General features: G+C 41.0%; 1 pseudogene; it reads left to right on the top strand.

The window, feature by feature from the left end:
* The first annotated feature begins 673 nt into the window (after positions 1-673).
* Positions 674-10770, top strand: LOC103730746 (annotated as a pseudogene).
* Positions 10771-23916: the final 13146 nt, after the last annotated feature.

Genomic DNA, 23916 nt, shown 5'->3' with positions numbered 1-23916 from the left:
TCCCCTAGGTCTCTTCTGTGCACATGTTCTAGAAGTGCGTGCGTGACTTCTTTCTTTTTATGTGTTATTTCGGGTCTTCCTCTCCAGGCTCCTCGGCTTCTGGCCGTCTCTCCAGCTCTTATTCCGTGTTGCCTGCCCTCTGCAGGTGTCAGAACAGGTCCCCTCAGACAGCACACTGCTGATTTTCCTCGTCTCCCTCTCTCTACTTCTTTTCATCTCCCTCTCTCTACTTCTTTTCAGTCTTCTCTGCTAGATTTTTCTCACCTCTACGGTCCGGAACCTCGGCTCCTATAGGCTCAGTCTTCAAGCCTCCCTCCTATCGGCACGCACTTGCTTGGAGATCTTAGTCCCTTGGCTTTAAACATGATGCAAATGTAGACAAAGCCCAAATTAATATTTCCAAAAACGTCTATTTCTAGCCTGGATAGCTCTCATAAGTTTGTATTTTGTGGTCTGGGTGTGCTCTGTTTGTTTTCTGATTGCATGTGTGTTGTTATGCATTCATCTTTGTGGAAGTATTTCTGAATTATGAATTTTTTTAGAGCGAGAACTAAGAATGAGAAAGTTTTCCTATACTCAGTACTGTTATCAAGGTGACCTAGGCTTAATTTCCAAGCAAACCTGGAAAGTGATAAACTTCAGTAAATGAAATCTTAAACATCCCAGAATGAGCATGAAGGAGAAAAGGGAAATCCACTTGCAAAAAGTGTGCATTGTTGTCCAATCAGCCCAAGAGTACTTCCTGGTGTCTGCCATAGAGCCACGTACACACAAGAGTGAGATGTTGATTTGACAAACAGTACCATGCCCTACAGAGGTTCCCTCTCTTGGGAGGCATTGCTGATCTATTACTCTTCCTCATGGGATTTTTCCGAAGTGACTTGGGACCTGTACCCTGATACTGAACATCATTCATGAATATGAATCTTAGAAGTATTTCAAAGACTATCTCCCAATAAAACAATTTTAGAGCATTCTAATAGAAATATCAGGGTTTCCTCTACATCAAACAGTAATGCAGTGTTAATTTGGTCTTCACAATTATTTTCAGAGGCGAAGTAATATCTTGATTTTTCAGTTGAGGAAGCTGAGGCTCAGTGAGGTTAAATAACTTTCCCTGAATCAATTTGCTACAGAAAGTGGCAAAGTCACGTAAGGAAACAAGCTGGCATGGTGGCTTACCTCCACAATTCTAGTTCTTGGGAGACAGAGGCAGGAGGATTGTTGCTTGTGCTGCGTACTGAATTCTAGGACAGCCTGGACTACAGACAGAGACCCTGTCTCCAAAAAGGAAAAAGATAATGGGGCAGATACAACTGAATCCTAAGCTCCGGTCTACCCCTGAACTAGCTGATATGTCTGAGTTTCTGATTTAGACATTTGGCCCTTCAGGAGTCAGTTGAAGCAAAGTATTGCTTTGTGCAATCAGTTTGGGGGTTTGTGGTTTTGTGGTTCTTTTTAGCTGTTTCCTCCTCTCTCCAACCTTGCTAACTTGTTGAAGTTACTGTATCTGTATTTGCTTAATTTAGTAGCTGCATGTACAGGCAATTCACGGTACTTGTCCTTTTTGTGTCCAGTTTATTTGCATAGCTGATCAACCATCTACAACTCTGTAGTTTTTCCCCAGGAAGGATAAATACCAGGTCCTTTCCTGAGGTCACTTAAATGAGTTGCACCACAGCAAAAGGCTCAATGTCGGAGCCGGGGTACATCCCAGAAGGACATCTGTCTGATTTTTGCCTTCCCAACCCCCAAATCCATGAATGATGATGCTTATGTAACAGGAGAAATGGCCCATATATGGGAGACATTATATTCTCCTCCAAGGAGGTTTTCTACCCTTTCTCTCATTCTCACTCCTTACCAGGAATCATGTTGCTGTAAATGCATGTATGTTAAGTATTTAGCTCACTTTCTCTACTCTTATATAGGCCAGGACCCAAACCCAGGGTATGATACCACCCACAGTGAGCCAGGTCTTCCCACTTCAATTAACCCAATTAAGAAAAAAACAATTCCTCAGAGGCATGCCCACAGGCCATCCTTATTGAGGCAATCATTCATTAAGACTCTCTTCTCAGGTAATTCTAGGTTATTTGAAAGCAAGTCACGCCAAAAGAAATGAGAGAGAGAGAGAGAGAGAGAGAGAGAGAGAGAGAGAGAGAGAGGAGAGAGGAAGGAAGGAAGGAAGGAAGGAAGGAAGGAAGGAAGGAAGGAACAAATAGGTTACTAAATAATCAGCTCAGAATAAACAACAAATGGACCACTGACCAAATCAACTGGTTTGCCCCAGAATGCATTCACCAAAATCCACCTGAGAAGAGAATGTTGGACAGTCTGGAAACAAAGGGCCTATGTTTGTACCTGCCTCCAATCTGGGTGTTTCCACTGGTGAAAAGTGATTAATTCTTGGAACCCCACATTGGGCACCATAACTGTTGACACAAAAACACAACTCTCACCTCAAAGGGAATAAGAGAGAGTTTATTCTAGAGGCCAAATATGAGTAACCATAGTCCAGAAACACAGATCATGTTATCCCAAATCTCATGTTCCAAAATCATAACAGTTTCATGAAGCTTTTATAGTAACAGCACAAAGAAAGTCATAAATTAAGGCACTTTTTTATTCAAATCTTTTTGAGAATGTCATGCATGAGTACTGTGTTTACATTATTTCTACCTTCTTTCTCTTCCCCCCAACTCCTTCTACATTCCCCCACTCCCTCTCAATTTCTTGACCTCTTCTTTAATTATTGTTACATATATGTGCATATATATATATTCTATTGAGTCTATTTAGTGGTGCAAATATGCACATGTGTTTATGGCTGTCATTAAATAAATCAGGTCCTCCTGCCCAGCCCAGCTCTGTTCTCCAGGACACTGAAGAGACCCTGAGATGCCTGTCTCCACCTCATGAAAATCCTTTTTAATGTTTTACTTTTTCTGTTATATGTATATGAGTATATTGTCTGCATGTGTGTGAGTGTACCTTGTCATGCAATGCCCATGGAGGCCAGAAAAGCATTGAATTCCCCTGGAAATGGAGTTAAAGGTGGTTGTTAGCCACCATGTGGGTGCTGGGAATCAAACCTAGGTCTTCTGCAGGAACAGCCAGTGCTCTCACAACCCTCTAGCCCCACTTCATGTAAATCTTAAACATACCTTCCATTTATATTTTGTATCATATCATTCATTACAAAATGCTTCTAAATTGAAGATCCTTCTTACTATATTAACAATCAAGAGGCATGTAGATATTGTTACATATATGTGCATATATATATATATATTCTATTGAGTCTATTTAGTGGTGCAAATATGCACATGTGTTTATGGCTGACCACTTGGGACTAGATAACCTATCTCGGGGAGCTCATTCCTGCAGAGAGCTGATTCTCCTCCTCTCAGCAGCCATTAATTGCCAATAGTTCTTCATCTAAAGGTTCAATCTTCTGAAATTTCCCCCATCATGTTGGTATGTCAACTGGTGGTGTCATTATGTAGCTAGGCAACCATATTACTGAGATTTTATGGGTGCAACTTCCCTGTCACATCTGGAAGACACTAGTAGAAGATGTTCTGGTCCTCTGGCTCATACAACCTTTTGTTTCCTCTTCTGCAATGCTCCCTGAGCCGTAGATGTAGGGTTGCACTGTAGATGTTATCAACTGGGGCTGTACACCTACAGTCATTTATTCTCTGCATTTTGACCAGCTGTGGTGCTCTGTAGTCATCTCCATTGCAAAAGGAAGCTTCTTTGAAGAGGGTTAAGAACTACACTTATCTGTGAGTTTAAGGGTAAGTATTTAGAATACAGTTAGAAATGGTTTAGGGAAATGGCAGTAATAGATTCTCCTCTAGGGTCTGTGACCTCTCCTAGCCTCTAGTATTTCACTAGGTTTACAGTACTAGGCATTAATTTCTTCCTATTTACTGGGACTTAAGTCCAATTAAACAGTGGTTGGTTACCTCCAAGATAAAAATGCCACTATTGCACCATTAGGGATATCTTGCTTGAGTAGTCCTTGTTGTTCACAGGCTTTACAGGTAGGTAATACTATTGACTGGTTTTCTCCCCTGGCAACTTGCATAGCACCTTCTGATACTATGAAAGCTGGTGCTTAGGGAGGGGCACTTTTCAAATACATTGGTGGAAACATCAGGTAGGCAGGTTACAACAAAATAGAGAAACTCTGCTATAGATCTCAGATACTATCTGACAAGATCCCTCACCCTTTTTTCTTGGTGGAAGCTAGTGGTCTTTTAACACATTCTACAATGTTTCAACAGTTAGTTACAAGGGTGTTAGTTCAGACACAGAAGTTCGGAAGGAATGACTGTTGAGGGGCTAAAGATAGCCCAAGATAAACTGCAATTGTGCTCTTTACCTGCAACATTCCAACCTCTCCACAAATTGAAGTGCTTTTTTAAAAAAATATTTTTATTTATTTTATGTGTACGAGTACATTGCCTACATGTATGTATGTGCACCCATGTCGTGCAATGTCCTCGGAGGTTAGAAGAAGGCATCAGATCCCCTGGAACTGGAGCTATGGACGGTTGTTAGCCACCATGTAGGTGCTGGAAGTTGAACCTGGGTCCTCTGCAAGAGCTGTCAGTACTCTTAACCGCTGAGTCGTCTCTCCTACCCCAGTCATTGAAGTTCTAATCAGTTAATCAGTATTTTAGAAGGTTCAGTGTAAGGTGTGGTTCTTTCTAGGAACTTTCATTTATATCACCAAAAGAATGTAGAGAAGACATTTAGGAGTGTAGTGTTGAAGAGAGGTAATGTTTATTATAGAGAAACAGGAAACACTCTTAAGAGGTAGGAGTGGAAAAGGCTGACAGACTAAGTGGAAGAAAACACTGTCACGGTGGGAGGTTCATGTGTACCACAGAACATGTGTGGAGGTTAGAGGACATAGGTTTTGATTCTCTCCTTCCAATTTATGGATCCCAGGGATCAAACTCAGATCTACAGGCTTGGCAGCAAGTGCCTTTACCTGCTGAGCCATCTTGCCAGCACCTCGGATTCCATTTCTTTGGACCAGAAATCACATAACAGAGCAAATTAAGATATGTTAAAGTGGCTAGAGAGATATCTCAGCTGGCAAAGTGTCCCACAATCCTGAGGAGCAGAGTTCAGATCCCCAGCACCCTCATCTGTAATCCCAGTACTGGAAAGGTGAAGATATGAAGGTTCCTATAGCTCACTGGTTAGTCAGCCTAGTTAAATTGATGAGCTCCAGGTTCGATGAGAGATCCTGCCTCAAAAATAATGTGAAGAGTGATTATAGAAGACATCTTACATCAGCCTCCAGCCTCCATGTTCACACACATTCATGCACACCCACAAGCGCACATGCAAACACCCACATGAACACATACATACAAAACACACACAAATTCAAAAAAATTAAAGAAAAAATTAAATCTTTTTTTTTTTTAAATAGCCAGGCTTTGCCTGCAGGAAATAGCCTTTCCTCATGGGTGTTCAGATCGGGTTGTACCCTATTGTAAGTTATTCCATAGTATGTAAAATAGTACTTTTTTAGTCTGTGCCTTGCCCCGAGAGACTCCATTTGTCAAGTAGCATTTGACTCCATTTTGAGTGCAAATCTAAAGGCTTTGCACAGTGGTGGGCATATAAACAATACCACATGCCTGACACTATCCACTAGACACAGACTGATAAATAACTTCTTTCTAAAAATAGAAGGAATGCCACTCTATAAATTTATTAAAATAAATTGGGACTGTATAAAGACATGGGCATGTTAAAAATCACATCAGGAAAACCAAGACCAAGAACTTATAGAACATACCAGAGTGAGGAAAGGGTGCAACTCCATCGCCTGGACCCCATAAAGAGGAGGACATTGTTATATGACAATGTGTTGTGCACCAAAGGACCAAGAGGCAGAGAATTCCCAACTGTCTCAGAGCCTTCAGCTCTGCTGTTGACATGGCCTACTCAAATTGTCACCAGTTAATACATATGAACCTGCTGTCCATTCATCCATCCATTTGTATGTCTGGACCCTATCCTGCCCTGTACCTTTATAGTCTCTACAGGCCTATGCTTTGTTTCTGAAGTTCAACATGACCCTCAATGTTCAGTGTTACCAGGGACATTGAAAGTAGGGCCTGAAGCTGATTTTGAAGGAAAGATCCATCCTCATTGACTTTCAATTCTGCTAATTTCTAATTATCTTCCTAACACTACAGCATTTGCCTAGCACACACAAGGCTCTGTGTTCAATCTCCAGCGCCATAAAACAAAAAAACAAAAAGAATAAAGTACAGCAGGTGGGACTTTTGTTACTGCTTAGCCTGCTGCCCCTTACGGTATGCCAAATAAACTTTTCTTTCTGTTGAGGAAGGAAAGGAGGGAGGGAGGGAAAAAGCAAAAGGAAAATGAGGAAAGAAGGACATTCTCTCTGCCTTTTCTATAGCAGTGTTACAATTTTATAGAAAATATTAAGCCAGGAAACAAGCACATATTACTTTAAGTTGTCAGAACTGTGTCAAACTCTTCCTGGGAGGCACACGTCATCATAGCTTTACCCTTTCTCTCCCTCCAATGTGGGATTTCTGTAGAAATTTTAATTCATCGGGGTCCATGGTTTCAATAGTCCGATAGATGAAGTGGGGTGGGTGCACACGTTTCCCTTTTTAATAGCTCCTCTTCTGCCAGGAGGGTTATGCCCTGTATTCAATCCATTAAGCAGGCACGTTGCGTCTGCATTCAAAATGTATCCTGGATCTATGCTCTCCTCTTCAGCTTGAGCATCTCCACAAGGGTCTCAGTCACATCCTCTGGCTCAGTTGCTGGCATACACTGAGTTTTTTTTAAAACATGCCTAAAGCATGATATAATGCATGAGTCACAGCAACTTGCCCTGAAATCCTTTCTCAGCCATCCATGCCCATCTCCACAGCAGCCATTCAGAAATCCCTCTGGCTCCTTTCCCAACTTTCACTCAAACTCTGCTCTAAGCTCCTCCGAAATTAGCTGTTTCCCTCTTGCCTTCCCGTTTCTGCACAGCTCTTCACTAAGGAGACACATTTTGTTCTTTTTCTTGGCCCTCCTTCAATTTATCTTTTATCCCAAACAGCAACCGAAGGCCAAGCTATAACACCTGGTGAAACTAACCTTACTGGATGTTGAATAGCCATACTTTGAGGCCTATACTAATGTGGTCAGAGGGACTTAAAGGACAGTTTCTGCCCCTTGCCCTCCAAGGTCGACTAAGTTCCAGGGGTCTATGGAACATCTCTCAAAATGTCCTTCAACTGCGGTGAGTCACCTGTCCTCTTGGCCAGAAAGGCCGTGGAGACCCCGCCAGATGGACTTGAACCAGTGTCCAGTCTACAAAGAGGAGGGTCAACTCAAAGGAAACATCTCTTCCATGCTTCCAAGGGAAGCCAGACATGATCGAGCAGGACTGTTGACTTACAACTCAAAGGAAACATCTCTTCCATGCTTCCAAGGGAAGCCAGACATGATCAAGCAGGACTGTTGACTTACCTTCACATAGGTGGAACTGCTAAAAGAAAGGTTGTTCCAAAAAAAAAAAAAAAAAAAAGTTATTCAGACAATTATTTCTTACTGATGATTTTGTTCCTAATCAGAAAGTGCTGCTCAGATGTAAGACTTCAAATCTTGGTCTCCAATCCTGTAGTGCCCACCTGGAGCTAAGGGAGACAACCCCTGCACTATTGTTCTAAAATGATGGTCAAATTTGTTTTCTCCCTCTATCTAGAAGCCTTTGAGAGGAACTAACACCGATTCTAACCACTCCAACAGCTGTCAAAATGCCTGAAAGCAAATCCTGAATCCATCACTCTCGAGTCCAGCCTTGGCAGACAAAAGAAAAATGAGGAGGAACCCAATAGAGGGATGCTTTTGAAAGCCCTTGTCAAGAAATTCCAATGGACTCCCATGTGAACATTTGAAAATTGCCCTATTCTGACTTTTTTCTAGTTCCCTGTCTAGAACTTGTGATGCTAACTATTATTGCCTTTACTTCTCCTTCACATCTCAAGGACCTTCTTTTCCCCATACAGATAAGAGTTATACAATTTGAGAGTCTTTTAGATAGACCCACTGAAGGGGTACCCCAATTGCCTCAACCCTGTGTCCCTGTTCAGCATGGAAGAAGCCAGAGTGGTCTGTGTCCTGATTCCCTATCTGCAAATTGGGTAACTTCTTCAGAGGATGGTATGATAAGAATAGGAGGTAGGAATTGGCTAGGCAGTTAGGGTAAAAAGACCCCCAAGAAAAGTAGCCAGTTTCTTGGCTAAAAGTCAAAATGTCCTTGGGCCTCTTAGCAACAAACTCTATTCCAAAGGCCAAAAATGTCTAAAGTATTTGGGAGCTTTTATCTAATCCTTAAAAGATTTAGGGTTACCTCTTCAGAGGGGGGAATGTTAGAGTAGCCAAAAGCCCCATATAAAAAGAAAAGAAGAAAGAGTATATGAAGTTATCAGAAAAAAGTGATAGGGAGATATGGGAGGAGTTGGAGGGGAGGGAGTGGGCATGGATTTGATCAAAACACTTTACATGCATGTATGAAATTCTCAACAAACTATTTTTTAAAAAATGGCTCTGGTCATCTTTTAGCATTAAGTACAGGAAATGCAAATGAAATGAAAAGAGACCTAGAACTTGCTTTAAAATGACTGGGAGAAAGGACTGGGCACAGTTGAAATGAGATTGGATTGTTGAAACTGGATGATAAACTCTTCAGGGGCATTCATAGAACTCTCTCCAATATTTTACATATTTGGTGTCTTCTATAATAAAAAAATTAAAATAAAATGGTGGATACACACCACTAAATTAATTTCAATATCATGGAAAGCTATCCCATATAAGATTGTTGTGGAATTAGTTAAGGCCTCACTGACAATGTTATTTGTAAAGTGAACAACGTTTGGCACCTGGACCACCCATAGGAGGAAGACTGTACTTTGGAGCCTTTCAGGTTTGAGAATGGGAAAGCTCAAGCTGTGTGTTGGCACTCCAGTGCTCACATAATGGGCGAGGCCATGGAAAGGGTCTGCAGTGGTTGCTTATGTTATGTCCCAGTAATAGAAAATGGATCTTATTATGAAATGTATCTTGAAGAAGGGCATGTGTCCAGTAATCATTTCTCTTCCTTGGAAACTTTGTGTAAAAAAAGCATTAAAGGAAAACAAGCATTTGAAAGACTGACAGTTAAAAAAACAAACTTTTCTAGAAATGTGTATGTATAACAAGCTCAAATGCCACATAGTGAATAAAAAAGTAAATACTCCAATTATAACAGTCTATAGATGTAGCTCCTTAATAGGTCTCTGCTGGGATCCTCATTCAAACGCACTGGCAAAATTAAGACTTTAAAAATACACAATAATTCCTCCATGTACTGGAAAGGCAAAGTTGACATGGAAACGCTCCAGAGGATTTATGGCATTTCATTCCCCGACCCCAAAATGTTGAGAGAGTAGAAGTTCCCAGAGGAAGCTGGAAGTTGAGGCCTTTGGAAAACTGGGAGAGACCAACCACAATATTTCTTCCATGAACTCAGTCATCGAAGTTTCTTTTCTGAGCCTACATTTAGGGAATTTCCCAGGAGTGAGTACAGGAAAAGAGGATGCCAGAAGGTCATTACTCCCAACATATTCAGTTACCAGCTCTGGAGGACTTCAGACTGCTGGCAGCCCTATAGTGAGAACACGTTCTTCTTTGAGGTGGAGGAGGAGCTATTTGCTCTTAAACCCATGAAATTCCCATGATACTCCCTTAATGTTTAATTATCAACCAAGATCCCGGCAAGAGTCGTGTCTATGGATAACTGATTTGGGGACACTTCATAGGAATGAGCTCTCAGGGGGACTCACAAGACTCACCAGGGTCCAAAGAATTCACCAGGATGATGCACACATATTTTGTGCCATGGAGCAGATTGAGGATGAAATCAAAAGTTGTTTGGATTTCCTCCATACAATATACAGCATATTTGGATTTTTGTTTAGATTGAATTTTTCTACTTGCCCAGGAAAATTCCTTAGAGATATTGAAATATGGAACCAAGCTGAGAAACAGCTTGAAAATAGTTTGAGTGAATTTGGTGAAAAGTGGGAACTAAATCCTGGTAATGGAGCTTTCTATGGTACAAAGATTGAGATAGATAGATAGATGATAGATAGATAGATAGATAGATAGATAGATAGATAGATAGATAGATAGAGATATATATATGATGCTATTAACTGCTACCACCAGTGTATAATGGTCCAGTTGGACTTTCAGTTGCCTGTCAGATTTAAATCTTAATTATATAAGCCATGATGGTGATGACAAGAAAAAGCCAGTGATTGTTCACTAAGCCATCTTGGGGTCAGAGGAAAGAATGATTGCTATCATCACTGAAAACTATGGAGGCAAATGACCTTTCTGGCTGTCTCCTTACCAGACAATGATAGTACCAGTGGGACCAACGTGTGATGAATATGCCCAAAAGGTACAGCAACAATTGCGTGATGCTAAATTCATGGCCAACATTGACTGGATCTTGTAACCTGAACAAGAAGATCAAAAATGCACAGTTGGCACAGTATAAGCACATCCTTGCTGGTAGTGAAAAGAGAAAGCCAATGGCATTGTTAACGTCTGTACTGAGACACTAAGGTCCACAGGGAGTGAACTATCCAGGAAACTATCAAGTGACTGCAGCAGCTAAAGCAGTCCCACAACAAGCAGCCCAAAGAAGTTTAACGGAGCCTGGCCTGGGAAACATCCGTTATAATAAGCTGAGACCCATTCTGCTGAGTCTGCACAGATGCACAGATTACTCCTTTTTTTTTTTAATCTAGACAAGTTTTAGACAATGTGTGTTTGATGATTAATAAGAGAGCTATTAAAATTAAATTATTCATTAAATATCTCAGCAATGGAAAAAAACTAAGGGATGTGTTAATGTAACATGAAAGGTTCTTTTGTGAATTCAATAAATTATTTTTTTTTAATTTGGTTAAAGAAAAACCAGAATTAGGTTTTGGTATAAAAAAGAAAAATTTATTATTAACATAAAAGTGAACTCTAATGAGCAAATGCAGGACTTTATTTATTAGGGAGAACTACAGAAAAGTGAATGATGAGAATTTAAGAAAAAGTGAGAGAAACTCCATGGAAAGTCATCAGATCTCTTTGTCTAGGGGTTTTAGGGCTACGTTAGGGACTGGACAAAGGTTGAGCTCGTTTCTCTGAGATCCGCTAGTTCTCCTGGCTGTTATGGACTGAGCCAATGGAGGACCCACGTGCTCTATGAATGTCTCCCTGGTCCACCTGGGAAGATAATCAGGTCCTATCCATGTGCCGCCCACCCAGTTAGGGATGGATGAAGCCTCCCCCTGTCCATCTCTGACTTGTGCTTTTTTAGCTACTAACCTTGACTGTCTGCAAGCTGTTAGTGACAGCTTCGTGCTGCTACCTCTGATCTTGCAGGTGTCTCAAGTGCCAGTAGCTGTACTAAGCTCTGCTTGTTCTCACGTTTACATGATTGGCTTGTAGTTTTACCATGTCACATTCATCAAGATGTAGCTGTAGTTTTTCTTGTTACCTCATATTTAGCTTCTTGTCCATGGGATGGTCTGGGTGGTTTCCTAGGCAGAAACTTCTTGTTAGATGCCCTCATTACTTTCAATTGATTTTGTTACAATTAGCTGCATTAGAAGCAAGAATATATAAAAGGACAATAATGCCTTACATACGTTCCTCAAGGACTTTGGGGTTGGGGTATTGGCCTCCTGTTACTGTCCCAGAGCCCAGTTCCTCCTCTCACCTGTTTAGCATGATTCTCTCATATCCAAATACAAGGCTTGCTCATTCATTTTGGGCCCTTTGCTCTGACCAGCCCACTACCTTCTGCATCACAGTGGATACTTCAATATGCGTGGGACAGGAGCATTTCTCCTACTTCGTTTACTGCAATTTCCTGCCAGAACCAGTTCTTCAACCTGCCTTTGTGCTGCCCCCACCAGTTGCCTAAAAGACTTCCTTATGGAAGAACCCTCACAGAGCTCCAGTTTCTCCAGCTGCTCAAAGAAGAACTGACTCACTCAGGTTCACTCTAAAACTTAAAGCTCAAACCTGGGGGTGGGAGGCGCTCACTTCTTCTCCACACTGTGACATTGGTGCTAGTGTGTTCTTCCTAAAATGCATCCTAGTTCCATTCCTCTGGGCCTAAGGACCTAAAGGTCTTAAGCCACCAGAGGCAGGGGTGGGCTCTGATCTAGACTGAGTTTATGGGTTAGGCTCTTAGCTTCAGGAAGCCCAGCTGTCAGAGACTCCATCATTACAGTGGACATTTACCACTTGGGGTAGTTTGAATGAGAACTGTCCCCCATTGGCCCAAGTATCTGAACACTTGGTCATTTGGGTGGGTTGTTTCGGGAGGGTCATGGAACTGTTAGGAGGTATGGCCTAGCTGGAGCAAGTGTGTCACTGGGAACAGGCTTTGGGAGTCCATGGCCTTGCCCCACTCCCAGTTTACTCTCTGCTACCTGCACATGCTTAAAGAGTGAGTCTTCATCTCTCTGTTCCAGCTGCCTCCTGCTGTGCTTTCTTTGCCATGATGGACTCATACCTTTGAAACCATAAGCCCAGTAAACTCTTCATTCTATAAGTTGCTTTGGTCATGATGTTTTATCCCAGCAACAGAAAAGTAACTAATATACCACTATAGTGGCCCCACAGAGTTGGGTGCACAGCTCTGTGAGTGCTTGGGCATAAGGATCCATTCTATCACATATACTACTTACACTGCCTACCCCAAATCCTCTGGTTTGTTTTTTGTTTTAATGGATCCATGTTTCCTAATAAACGGGTCCATAGAGACTTATAGTAAACAGTTTCAAGTTTGGGGTTTAAATACTATATCCAGCCTATAAACAGATGAGGGAATATCCTTTCAATCTAAAGCTGTCTCAGTGGGGCAGGGCAAGTCTGACGATATGAACTCACCCAGTCTGTTTGGATCAGATATTTCCCCACATCTTGGACCCACAGTTTCAGAAGGTACTGTATCATCTCCTTGTGATTCTCAGAAGCTGCTCCATACAGAGGTTACTGAGTCCACACCATGTACCCCGAACTGTTAGTCTCTTGATAAGTGCTCATGGTGAAGGTGCTCAAGTTCAGTTTGGGGGCCGGGGGATTTATCTCAGTGGGTTGCTGCCACCCCAGAACCAAGGTCCAGGGCGTCTTTTCTACATTTTCCTAGATTGATCACAAAGAGTAAGCAGAGGAATAAGGCTGGAAATGTGCTGCATTGCAGTGTGTCTCCCAAAAGTTCCTGTGTTGGAAACTTAATCCCCAAATGGACATGTTCATTATATTTGGACATGGGGCCTTTGGGACACAATTTGAATTAGCTAAGGTCTTGAAGGTTGGGAACAAATGAAGGCATTAATGGTTGGAGGAGGAGGAGGAGGACTGAAAAAGAAGGGGGGAGGGAGGGTAGGAGGAGGAGGTGGAGACCTAAGATGGCACATTTACTCTTGCCATGTGACATGCTCCACAATGCTATGATCATCCAGGAAAGCACCCAGTAGATGCTGAAAAGATGCTGATATGATGTTCTCAGACTTCCCAGCTTCTAGAACCATGAGTCAATTTCTTTGTGAATTACCTAGTCTTAGATATTTTGTTACAGCAACAGAAAACAAACTGAAACAGAAGGAATAAGAAATGGTACTTTGCTAGGCATAGTGACACACACCTTTAATCCCAGCACTTGGGAGGCAGAGGATCTGTGAGTTTGAGGCTAAGTCTGGTTTATTGAGCTAGTTCTTGGCCTGCCAAGGCTGCATAGTGAGACTGTCTCAAAAGAAGAAAGAAAGAAGGAAAGAAAGAAAGAAAGAAAGAAAGAAAGAAAGAAAGAAAGAATATATAACCCAAGAAAGAACCAAAGAGAAAAAAAGAAAGAAAGAAAGAAAGAAAGAAAGAAAGAAAGAAAGAAAGAAAGAGAGAGAGAGGAGGGAAGGAAGGGAGGGAAGGAAGGGGTTAGGAAAGTATAACTTGTGCACTCTTAATTTTCCTTGCAGCTAATAGCAGAGTTGGGAGCTCAGAATGAGGGTCACATTATGACTTTGGAGCCCTGGACACTTTTATTCTCATAGGCTCCTTCCTTCATAGAAAGATATACAAAATTGTATCTTACTATGTTATTATAGTCCCATAAAATACAAATATTGATATTAAAATATTTTCTTCAACTTAAAAGCTAACTTCTTTGTTCTAATGATAAAAGATTGTCATGGACCCATAAAACTGTGCAGATCCTATCTGCTATGCTAATTATGCCAAGTGGATGTTAACTCCGTTAAAAATGAATGGGTAGATAGATGGACAGACATTATAATATTATAACAAGCTAATTTTTTGAAGTTAGTCTAAACTGTGTAACAAGGTCTTGTCTCAAAAAATAATCTGTATGTATGTGTTGTGTTGATTTTGTGTATGTAGAAGAAGTTAACATTAAGGGTAAGTGCGTGTTATCAAGGTGCTGGAGGCTTGAGAACATTCTTCACCATGTTTCCTTCTGTCCATTTGCTCTGACCTGAGCTTCCTGCTCTCATCATGATGAAATCAATCTCTACAACTCACTCTGAATGATGGGAGCATGTATGTAAGGGAAGTGGCCTTTCCCATACACCATCATGACACTATAGTAAGAGAGAACTGTGCTTTCCAACTTTAAAGGGAAATTAACTTAAGCACACTCACAGAAATATAAACAATAAATTTTGTCCTCTATTACAAACTCTGCAGATGTCCTCATATTGGCCATAAGAAATACCATTTCAAAAGATGTTGACAAAGCTATTCAACACAATTGGGCTCCATTACCATAATATTTTTACCTGGTGATTTATTAGACATCCAGTTTTATGATCCACTGAGTCATAGACACATGTAAGATTGGCAGTGGCTCCTGAGACATTTTGCGGTTGTCATTTTCAGAGCTTACTGCCAAAGAGACAAATTATTATAATCTTCTTTATTAATATAGTAGTAATTAACTTTTCTCTACTTTGGTATAGAGATGGCCAAAATCTAAGATGAATCCTGAAATGCTATTCGAATATATTTTTAATTCCCCTTAGCCTGACACAGAGATGCTAAGCAGAACATTTCGCAGATCGGCTGTCCTCAACTGACAACAGAGTGCCACAGACCAGAGACTGAAAACTACTCTCACTAATGTCGGAGTCAATCTAATTGAGTTATTGTCTTAGAGCAGTGACAAACTACAACCTATAGGCCAAATCTGACCAGCCACCTATTTTTATATAATCCAGAAACAAGAGTGGTTTTCACATTTTAAATGTTGTAGGGGACAGTATTTAGCAAGGTGGGAATCATGTAAAGCTCAAAGTCCAGCATAAAGCTATTTAATGACTATTAAATTCTAACTCTCGTACACATGAAGAATAATTTGGGACACAGCTGGTGAGTTCATTTATGAATTATCTATGCATTCATGCAAAAGAGTAGACACTGATATTTGCAACAGAGACAGTACGGCCCCCAAAGCTACAATATTTACTATCTGGCTCTTTATGGAAAATATTTGGCCCTGGCACAGCATGTAAGAGTTTCTATACGGGCTCAGAGTCACCACATCTCTTTTAGTAATCTCGTTACCGGAACTCTCTTTCTTGAACAGTATTACCAGTTCACCTTCGCTGACCTTCCACTACACTCTGGGCTCTATGTTGGATGTCTTCATCCGTTTTCTCGTTTAATCTTAGTAAGGTAGATAACGTCACAACCTTCATTTTATAGATAAGTAGGGCGAAGTTCAGGGAGATTAACTTGGTTCAGTGAAATGGCTCAGCAGGTAGAGTTGTTTGCTGCCAAGTTTGATGACCTGAGTTTGATCCTTGGAAACCATACCGTGGAAGGAGAGAACCAACTCCTCTAAACTGTCCTCTGACCTCCACACACCAACTGTGCCGTATTTTTATCACACACATATCACACACACACACACACACGATAATAAATAAATAAATACATAAATAAATAAATAAATAAATAAATAAATAAAGTAAACATCTTTCTAGAAAAACTCATTAACTTGCCCAAAGTTACTGTTAACAAATGCCTTATTTGGACTTCAAACCCAAGATCGTCTAATGTCAAAGTTTATACCTTAAGCCCTAGTTTCTTAAACTGTGGATTGTGACCTTATATGGGAGGTTCTAAGTGGTTTGACAACAGCAAAAGGTCTCTGAACATACAAGTATTACTAGGGAACATGGCTTACCTTTTATGTGTTCTTAGTCGCATCAATAAAATAATTTTAAAACACACTCAGAAGAAAACTTGAGTACCACCATTTTATCAGAATTTCAAAGGAAGAAAACGACAGAGCAGGCAAACTGGAGATCTTAGCAGCTGATAGATAAGGATATCAGAACTGGGGGAACAGACAGGGGCAGGAGGCACTCCCCACTGTCACCCACAGCAGCCTGAGGGACCTCCTAGAATTTTAGGGACCCTGACTCAGGCCAAACTGAGATTTGTGGCTTTGTCACAAAAAAGGAACATCAGGACCACATAGTTCATGAAGCAGAGTTGGGGTTTAATAAAGATATTTTAATATAGGAAAAGTGGGAGGGTTAAGACAAAGAGGGGTGCTCAGAGAGAAAAATAAGATGCCCCAGAGCATGAGTGTAGGGTTTTCTAAAAGAAAGTCATGGAAAGGAAGATACACTCAAGTGTGGATATGGAGTCCTCAAGGGAGAGTGTCAACTCATTTTTTTAAATAATAGTCATATATAGGATTTTTGTGGGGTTTAAAGCTACTCTCTTTAGTGGGTTTCTAAGGAATCTAAATGAGTCCTTGGGTAGTCCCTGTGAATGAAAGTTTCTGGAAAAGAAGCTGCATCTATAAAGGCTTATTAACTGATTAGAACTTAAGTGATTGTGGAGGGGTTGGAATGTTGTAGGTCAAGAGCCTAATTACAATATATCTTGAGCTATATTTATCTCCTTTCAATAGCCACGTATGTCTACCTCCATATGTGATCCATCCTATTTTGCTTTCTATGACTGTGATAAAACACTGACCAAAAATCAACTTGGGAGAAAAGAGTTTATTTGGCTTGCATGTCCCAGTCACAGTTCATGCTTAAGGAAGTCAGGGCAGGAACTCAGAGCAGGAACCTGGAGGCAGAAGCTGATGTAGATACCATGGAGGAACACTGTTCACTAACTTGCTCCCTTGGCCTGTGTGCAGCTACTTTCTTATATAACCCAAGAGCACTTGCCCAAGGGTGGCACCACCCACAGTGCACTGGGCCCTTCCACATCACTCAACAATTAAGAAAATGTTCACAGACATACACATGGGCCAATCCAATGGAGGAAATTCCCCAATTGAGGTTCCCTCTTCCAAGGTGTGTCAAGTTAACAACCAAAGTCAACCATGACACGACTTCACATCCTTGTGACTATATAGGTAAATCCTTTGGAATGTGTGGAGACCCATATCCTCCACAAACCCAAAAGCTAGGAATGTCATGAGACCTGGCCTATAGTGGAGATTTCTCTACTTTGCTGTAACATGACTACTTGACATACCCACCAATGTATTTGAAAGCTATGTTGATTAATTACTTTCTTTGTTCTCTTACCATAAAAACTTCATGAAATGCTGCTACATTGGAACATGGAATTTGGGGTAATCTGACTCTGTGTCACTCATATTTGCCTCTGTCTTATCTCCTTTGAGATGAAAGCTGTGTTTTTGCATTGACATTCCAGACAGGCACCTGACAGGATTATAATTGATTATGTCAAGTCTGGCTCATAGGGATACAGAGTTAGGATAGCTTCACTGTAAACAAAGTTAACAGTCTTGTTTGAGATTGTCAGGTGATGCTTAGAGAAAGGAATGAGGCCTTGCCTAAGGTCATATACATGCAAGTCTTAAGCCTGGTTCATTGTTACTTTAACATAAAATACCTATATATGAAAGGTCTACTAACTCTATTTTGGCAGCCTTTATAGAAAATGTTATTAATTGCGCTAGAATTCTTTTTTAAAATTTATTTTTACCTTACGTGTATGAGTGTTTTGTCTGCATGTATGTAGGTGGACCCATGTATGTAACATTGACAGAGACCAGAAGAAGGCATCAGATCCCCTGAAACTGGAGTTATGGATGTTAGCTGCCATGTGGATGCTGGGAGCAGAACCTGGGTCCCCTGGAAGAGTAGTCAGTGCCCTTAACTGCTGAGCCATCTCTCTCCAGTCCTGTGCTACAGTTCTTTTTCTCAGTTGTTGAGAAGTTTCATTCAGACCCCTTTCCCTTCCCATGTCCCCATAATTCCCCTGTCTTTCTAGCCTGTCTCAAGAAGAGAGAAAGGGCTAGAGAGATGGCTCGGTGGTTAAGGCACTGACTGTTCTTGCAGAGGACCCAAGTTTGGTTCCCAGCATCCACATGGCAGCTAACAACCACCTGTAACTCCAGTTCCAGAGGATCCAACACCCCCTTCTGCCCTTCTGACTTCTGCAAGTATTGCATGACACAGGTGTACACCCACATATATTCAGGCAATATGCTCACACACATAAAATAAAATAATAAATAAAATATTTGAAATAAGAGAGAGAAATGTTTGGGGGGGTTAGAGATCAAGAAAGACAACAGTCTTAGCAATGGAGAGAGTACAAGCACTTGTGTGGGAGGCAAGTTTTCAGAGAATGCTCAGAGTGTCAGGGCAAGCAGATTTAGTATGATTTAAGGCAGTAGCCAAACAGGGGAGATAGAGGGAAAAGAAACGCTTATCCTTTCTGAGTTATTCCTCCCATCTTGTGTGTGTGTGTGTGTGTGTGTGTGTGTGTGTGTATGTGTGTATACATGTTTCTCCCATCCTCTTTGTATGTGTGTCTGCATGGTGGTGGCAGTGGGCACATACACGTGTGTATGCATACATATGGAGCCCAGAGCTTAATGTGTTATGTCTTCCTCAGCTGCTCTCTGCGTTTTCTTGAGACAACATCTCACTGAGTATGGAGCTCACCAAGTCAGATAACCTGGCTGGCCAGCAAACCCCAGGGATCCCAGAGCTGGGATTAGAGATGCATGCTGCTGCATTAGGCTTTTTACATGGGAGGTGAGGTTTTGAACTCAGTATAGCAGGCACTTTACTGATGCAATCTCCCCACCCACTATCCCATCTTCTTAGCATCATTTCAAGTGAAACAGAGAAATTTTCTTTTTTTAAATTTAATTTTATTTTTTAGCAAAGCATAGGGTAGGGGTTTATTTACAGAAGAGTGGGTGCCCCACATTTATGGCTGCGCTGTAAAGTCCAGATTCATACAGATCCTGTGACTGACCTCCTGACAGATACACAAAATTGTGAGAGAGGTGCCTCTTGGTGTTCTTGGCTTATATATATCCTTAGCCCTTCCCCCACATGCAGCTAAGGTCGACTGATTGAGTAGGAGGGTAACTGACTCCCCCATCAACTCCTTGGTGAGCGTGGGAAGGAGGTGTGACTATAGCTTGCTGGCATAGTGGTCAGAGGACATTTCCAGTCAACACTCCACCCCTTCTTCCGACTCTTACATTCTTTCCACCCACCTCTTCCCCAAATGTCCCTGAGCCTTGGAGGAGGTGGTAGGTGTGGGATGATCTTCCTCCCATTGTGGCAAGACACTGAACTTTCAGGTCGCTGCATCATCTAAAACAGATTTCCTATGAGCAGTTTTATATTCAAGCGATTGACAGGTCCATTTGATTTAATTCTTAAGGGAAGGGACAATGGTATGTTTTCACAATCTTATCACTTTTTCAGTTGTTTAGCTTGCCTCCACCCAGGACCAAAGGTAGAATTCAGAAGATATTTTTGTCTGCCAAAACTCATGTAACAGAGTAGACCAAAAGAATTAAAGAAAAGAAAAAATGAATCTATAAAATAGCCATGTTTTTACTAGAAATAGTTTTCTCTTAAGGAGCTTCAATAGAGTCACTACCTCAACCTCCTCCCTTTCTGTGATATGTTAAATCTTCAGGAGGAAAACCATGATGTTTCTTCCCTCCTTTTACATGGTATTTTAAAATCCAAAGACAGTTTCTTTCCCTTAAAAATCAGTTTTTTGGGGGACTCAGCAGTTAAGTGCACTAGCTGCTTTTCCAGAGGACACACTTTGACTTCTAGCATACCACATTGGGTGCCTTACAAACAACAGCTGTAACTCCAGCTCCAGAGGATCCAACACCTTCTTCTGGCCTCTATGGGCACCCATAGAGATACACACACATACACATAATTTTTTAGTCCTTTTTTAAAAATTAGGGGTTTTTTGTTTTTACCAGGGATGGGGAGGGAGGTCCAAAGCGATTGATTCAATGACTTTCATCCATCCTCAATGACTTTCAAGTGTGGTAATGTCTGACTAGCTACCTAGCACAAGGACTGAAAATTAATTCAGATGAAATGCGCCATTAATCCAAGGTGTATCATGCAGTGTTCACCCGTGTTGCTTCATGCATCTCCACTGCATCCTTGGTTCTGAACTTATAACATGGACACCTTGCATGCTATCATGCCAAACATGCTAAATGTTTTGAATTGCAGTGCATTTGTTGTGTGTACAATGTTTTCTGCTCTGTAGAAGCATAATGGTTTAATTATGGATAACAAAGTCTTTTAGTGTTTTTCAACTGTCATTCTTCAATATGTATCAAATCAGCATATCTTTGGGCTGTGTTGTGTTAGAAGGTTTGACTTTAAAAATTGCTGTTTGCTTTTCTCACTTGAGTTTTATTTTAAAATCTTTAAATGAATTTTTGGCTTAGAATTAAGGCAGAACTTCCAATAATTCCTGAAATGGCTTTCTAAACATACTTCTGTCATTTTGTACTACATATTTATGCAAAGCAATGATCTTGGCATTAACAATTATAAATCAAGTTACCAAAAAACTCCAAAAAGATATTGAGGGTGATCTAGGTCTGCAGTATCAAATATTCAGGCAATGTTCAAACTTTATGTAAAATAAGGACGCACATCCATTTCAGTAGTATGCAATTTGCTTTCATCTTTACTAAATGGTAAAGCTATGTCTAACAAAGAATTGCTCTAAATAAATTTATGATTTGTTATCAGTAGATGTTTTATTTGTATAATTATTTTATATAACTTTATACCCAGCGTTGTATGGCAATTTCTTCAGCTAAAAGCCCAGGAAACTTACTGTCTTAGTCAATTTAGGCTATAGACTCATAGATTCTGTGGCTGTTAACAACAGAAATGTGCTTCTCTCAGTTCTGGAGGCTGGGAAGTCCAGAATCAAAGCACTAACAGATAGCGTCTGGCAAGAGCCCACCCACTTACTGGTTTGTAAATGACTGCCTAATAGGCAAGTCCTGGTGTAGAAAGAGGAGCAGCTCTCTTCAGTCTCTTCTCACAAGGTACTAATCCTATCCCGAAGGCTCCACCTGTGATGTAATTACCTCTCATGGACGCCAAAACCAGCATTCTGAAGGTTTAGGCTTTAACATTTAATTTACAAGGACATAGACATTCGGTCCATTACTAAGTACTGTGTAAAGTAAGATTTCCTTTTATTTATCCTAAATGTGTAACTTTTCCAGCTTCACATAAGAGTTCTGACCTAGAAAATATGCTCTCTGTGTGCTGTGTTTCTCCTAGCAGCTCTTGTGTTCTATGTATTGGGCCTATCCAATGCTTCCCTGAGGGGAAGTGGAGCATCTCCACTGACTGTATATGGAAATCTTCACCCTTCTTCAAGCCTGCTACTGTTTAGCTTGGTTTGATTCAGTTTTATGCAATAACCAGAACAGCACATGATTTTTCTGGGTTCAGTAAATTGGCAGGACAATGCTTATTTTCATTTCCTACTTCTTTCTAATAAGAACAGGATATAAAAACTGGTTAGGCAGTTTTAAGGCAGGAACTCCCAAAACAACATTTCTGGAAATGTACTTGGTCCTTGCTGGAGGACAGGAATTCCAAAAGGAGTTCTGGTTCCGAGTTCCTTGTTATCTGGTGTCCTGAAAGCTATACTCAAGGAGGGATGGTAACTGAGAAGAGGCACTTGCACACCTCATGGGTGGACCAGCCAACTGACCACCTCCCCATGCCTCATCCCAATTTCTGCCATTGGTCCTATAAAAAGCCCACACACTAGTAACATAGTGGTACCCCCATTTCCCAGGACCTGCTCTACAAAGGAGCTCTGCCTTCTTTCTTAAAAAAAAAAAAAACTCCCTATAATAAAACTTCTTTCTAAAACTCACCCTCTGTGGTACATGAATTTCATTCTTCCAATTCAAGGGACAAGAACCTGGAGCCAGAGTCAGTGGAAGTTTTGTGTGACTGTGACACTGAGCATCTTTACTCCCGAGTTAAAGCCCATCTGAGGTAACAGAGAAGCATCCATCCAGCTCAAAGATCCCCCATTTCATTTCTCCATGATTCGTAGCATTTCAATGTTTTATTTCATCTCGGGAACATAGAAGACAAACAGGGCGGTGTTTTCAGTTTGTAGCGACTTTCCAATCACAACTCTGGAACATCTTTCTTTGTTCAGGTTCAATGATCCTGTGTTGCTCACATTCATTTATTTGAGCAGCTTGAATAACATTTTTCTGCAGGACTTTAGGTTTTGGTTGGTTCTCATTCTGGGTTAATGGTACAGCACCAGTAGTGTGTGTGTGTGTGTGTGTGTGTGTGTGTGTGTGTGTGTGTGTGTGTGTGCAAGGACTGCCTATTCTAATGAGGCAGGGAAGATGTACTTTCTTTCACAGGAATCAGAACTTTCAAACACCTTCCCAAGAATGCCAGGCGACCTAATCTCAGAACTGAAAGTCAACAGACTATTTCCCTAAATTGTGTATGTGGCAGGAGAGTAGGACAGAAAGAGGCATCCGGATTAGCATAAGAGGACCAAAGAGATGGTTTAGTCATTAAAGGCTCAGGTGTAAACAAGATCAGTTATAAAACAAGAAAGACAAGAGTAACATAAGAAAGAAACCACTTGGCAGAAAAACTGGAAAGTCCTCCCCACCAGGGCTACATATAAGATACATGTATGAGTGTGTGAGAAAGGCCTGGGATATATTCATGTGGGGGAAGACAGGTGCTATGTCAATGGCCTATGGAGGTGGGGGGGGGTCATGACTCTTGTAATCCAGCAACATTGAGCCTCTAAACTTTCTCCAGCTCTAGCCCACTTCCATTCTTTGAAGTGTTTTTCTCTCTTAATAAACTATCTCTGTATCTATCCAAAATATCCTTGGTCCAATTCCTTGCTCCAGGACACAGCAACCTGGAAATCCCAGTGGGTGACTATTGATCCAAATTCATGGCTATAACAGACACATTTTAAATTTATTATTATTATTATTTGTGTATATTTTTGTATGTTTGGTGTGTGTGTGTGTGTGTGTGTGTGTGTGTGTGTGTGTATAGGTGAATGTGTGCCACACTGCTTGTGTGGAGGTCAGAGGACAACTTTTGGGAGTTAGTTCTCTACTTCCTCATGGGTTCCAGGGATCAAACTCAGATTGTCAGGTTGCACTGCAAGTGCTTTTACCAGCTGAGCCATCTTGATAGCCCAACAGAAGCAGTTTTGAACAATCAGCCTTTTGTTTTACATGGATATGAAGATCACCTAGGCAATGTAGATAAATCAGGCCTTCTTAAGGTTCCTGTTCCTTCTAAAGGAATAGACATTATTTTGATTTTGATATGCTTATTATTTTTCTTTTTAAGAAATTCAGAATATTTTCCAGAATTGTGAGACTCTTTATCTGGCTGGCTGGCTCTAAGCTCTCTCAGTAATAAAGTAACTGACTGATGGCATTAAACTCTA

Source organism: Nannospalax galili, unplaced genomic scaffold, assembly GCF_000622305.1.
Source record: "Nannospalax galili isolate Female #2095 unplaced genomic scaffold, S.galili_v1.0 scaffold1454, whole genome shotgun sequence".
NCBI classification, from domain to species: Eukaryota; Metazoa; Chordata; class Mammalia; order Rodentia; family Spalacidae; genus Nannospalax; species Nannospalax galili.
This window is presented reverse-complemented; position numbering and strand designations above follow the sequence as displayed.